Here is a 3,497-nt window from a genome sequence, read left to right on the forward strand (position 1 = left end):
GCCTGCTACACCTCTCCCTCCCCACAGTCCACCACTGACCGGACACTGCAAACCTCTGAGGCCAAGTCTCAGGCTACATTGAAAACCTGACAAAAACGATATAGCTTTGCATGGCATTAATTAAATGGGGGATATATTGGATTATGAATGTGAGTGAAAAAAAGTCTGTTTCTAGGATATGATATTATAGTAACTTTATTTTTAAAATAATTTAAAAATATTTTTTAAATTAGTGACAGTGCCTAATTGTTTTACAAAAAGCATGCCTGACTTACACAATTGAAAACTGTGTAACACATTATGAACAGAACACGATGACGGTGACATTTAAGTAGGGTCCATAAAGCATGGTCCTAATACCTGGAGGCCTTGGTGAGGTGAGATTGCCAAAACAACCAGGGGCACCCGAGCAGCTGCCTGGGAGTACTTGAGGCATTTATTGGTGCTCTGGCTACGGTTTGGTACTGTCCTGGTTAGGTTTCTATTGCTATGATTAAAACATTAGGACCGCCAGGTGGTGGTGGCGCACGCCTTTAATCCCAGCACTCGGGAGGCAGAGCCAGGCGGATCTCTGTGAGTTCGAGGCCAGCCTGGGCTACCAAGTGAGTTCCAGGAGAGGCGCAAAGCTACACAGAGAAACCCTGTCTCGAAAAACCAAAAAAAAAAAAAAAAAAAAAAAAAACACTTAAAGCCACATTTATTGCACTTAGCAATTCAACTTCTAGATAGATTAAAACAAAACTGTATGTCCACATAAAGGCTTGCTTTGAAATACTTACAGCAGTATTATTCATTATAATCCACAAATGAGAAGGGATCTCTGTCAGCTGTCAAGTTGATAAAACCTTGTATAGCAGACCCTTTGTGCAGGCGCGGAGGGCCTAGAGAGGCCAATATTCCAGTTGCCAGAAATTGGGTTTGTAGCAAAAACCTATGTGACCCATGGAGACCCTTCAAGAAATCATGTCTCAAGCCGGGCGGTGGTGGCGCATGCCTTTAATCCCAGCACTCGGGAGGCAGATCTCTGTGAGTTCGAGGCCAGCCTGGGCTACAGAGTGAGTTCCAGGACAGGCTCCAAAGCTACACAGAGAAACCTGTCTTGAAGAAAAAAAAAAAAATCGTGTCTCGACCAGGAACTGAAGCTGATCGGAAAGTATGGGCTCCAGAACAAACGTGAGGTGTGGAAGGTCAAATTTACCCTGGCCAAGATCCGCAAGGCCACCCAGGAGCTGCTGAGGCTGTACGCAAAGGACCCACAACGTCTGTTTGAAGGCAATGCTCTGCTGAGGTGACTTGTTCACCCTAGGGTGCTGGATGAGGGCAAGATGAAGCTGGATTACACCCTGGGCCTGGAGATTGAGGATTTCTTGGAGAGGCGGCTGCAGACCCAGGTCTTTAAGTTGGGTCTGGCTAAATCTATTCACCATGCCGCTCATCCACCATCGTCATATCAGGGTCCGCAAGCAGGTGGTGAACATTCCATCCTTCACTGTTCATCTGGACACTCAGAAGCACACTGATTCCTCCCTCCGTTCTCCTGATGGTGGTGGCCGCCCAGGCCGAGTGAAGAGGAAGAATATCAAGAAGGGCCAGGGTGGTGCTGGAGCTGGTGATGACGGGAAGGATTAAGTTAATGCCTCTCTGGACTGGAGGACTGTCTAGTTTTCCAGTTGACTAATAAAACAGAATGAACACTTAAAAAACAGTCTTGTATAGCACTGAGTAGGGTATTATCACAGTACAGCCTTGTAAGGAATGGAAAGGACCAGGACCTATGAAAGGATGCAGCAGGTAGGGCAAATGATTGCCACAAACCCTGACAATCCGAATTCAACCACTGGAGCCCACATAGTGGAAGGAGAGAGCTGACCCTGTGGGCTGTCCTCTGACATGTGCACACCATGAAAGGCATGCGCGCGCGCGCGCGCGCGCACACACACACACACACACACACACACACACACACACACACACACTAACTAACTAACTAACTAACTAGCGAAATGCCAAAATAAAATGGAAAGAATCAAGCACAAAGACTATGTACTTTACAAATCCATTTCTATAACATCTCTAGGCAGGAAGGGCTAACTCCATAGAGACAGTCAGCTCAGTGGTCCCCTAGGGCTGGGGTGGGAGCAGAGATGGGAGCAGAAATGGAAACAGACAGGCTGGAGGGAGTCCTTCTGCTGAGGAAAACGGTAAAAACTGAATCGTAGTGGTGGTTGTGTATTCAGATAGTTACTAAAATTCAAGGTTACAGTTAACATGGGGGTACGGCTCAATGGTAGAGTGCATGTTTAGCATGTACAAGGCCCTAGGTTCCCTCCCCACCAATGATGTCTAAAAACAAAACTCACAGTGGAGTACCTGCCTCAGCTCACACCTCTGAAGGACCTGGAGCCTGAGTCCCTCCAGGTCCTTCTCCGTAAGTGCTCCTCTCACACGCTTGGGAGGCCTGAGAGGAGACCAGAATGAGGGGACCAGCTTGTAGCTCTAACCCGGGAAGATCTTATTTCTCTAGGTGGAGCTTAGACAGAAAACTGAGGAACAGGAGCCCATTTAGAAAATCATGTATAGGGCCTAGAGAGATGGCTCAGTGGTTAAGAGCACTGCCTGTTCTTCCAGAGGTCCTGAGTTCAACTCCCAGTAACCACATGGTGGCTCACAATCATCTCTAGTGGGATCTGATGCCCTCTTCTGGCATAAAGTTGCGCATGCAGATAAAGCACTCATATACATAAATAAATAATAAAAATCTTAAAAAAAAAAAAAAAAAAAGAATTTGAGGGGTTGGGGATTTAGCTCAGTGGTAGAGCGCTTGCCTAGCAAGCACAAGGCCCCTGGATTCGGTCCTCAGCTCCAGAAAAAAAAATGTAAAAAAAAAAGAATTTTAAAAAAAGAAAAAAATCATGTATAGCTGGGTAGTGGCGGCAGCGCACGCCTTTAGTCCCAGCACTCAGGAGGCAGAGCCAGGCGGATCTCTGTGAGTTCGAGGCCAGCCTGGTCTACAGATCAAGATCCAGGACAGGCACCAAAACTACACAGAGAAACTCTGTCTCAAAAAACCAAAAACACAAACAAAAAAACAAAACAAAACAAAACAAAAAACAAAGAAAAAAGAAAAACCATGGATAAACTGGTGAAGGCCTTAAATATATGACCTAAGCATTCATCCTTCTCTTTCTCGCTTCTTCCTCCTCCTCCTTCTCCCCCCCCCACCCCACCCCGTGCCCTCCCACCTCATGTCATCCAGGCTGGCCTCAAACTCACTAAGTATTATCCAAAAATGACCTTGAAGTTCTTATCTCCCTGCCTCTACCTCCTGACTGTGGGATTACAGCTTGTACCGCTGTACATTGTACATTCGGTTTATGAAGTGCTGGAGATCAAACTCAGAGCCGTATCATGTGTGCTAGGCAGTTACTCTAACCATTGCGCTATATTCCCATGACGTTCATCACTCTCTTATCAAGTAGGCTGATCTTTACCATGGT

General features: G+C 46.3%; 1 pseudogene; it reads left to right on the forward strand.

The window, feature by feature from the left end:
• Nucleotides 1-314: 314 nt before the first annotated feature.
• Nucleotides 315-1,902, forward strand: LOC128096987 (40S ribosomal protein S9-like; annotated as a pseudogene).
• The last annotated feature ends 1,595 nt before the right edge of the window (nt 1,903-3,497 follow it).

The sequence above is a fragment of the Peromyscus californicus genome, unplaced genomic scaffold (genome assembly GCF_007827085.1).
Source record: "Peromyscus californicus insignis strain IS unplaced genomic scaffold, ASM782708v3 Scaffold_5__1_contigs__length_169319896, whole genome shotgun sequence".
Taxonomy (NCBI): Eukaryota; Metazoa; Chordata; class Mammalia; order Rodentia; family Cricetidae; genus Peromyscus; species Peromyscus californicus.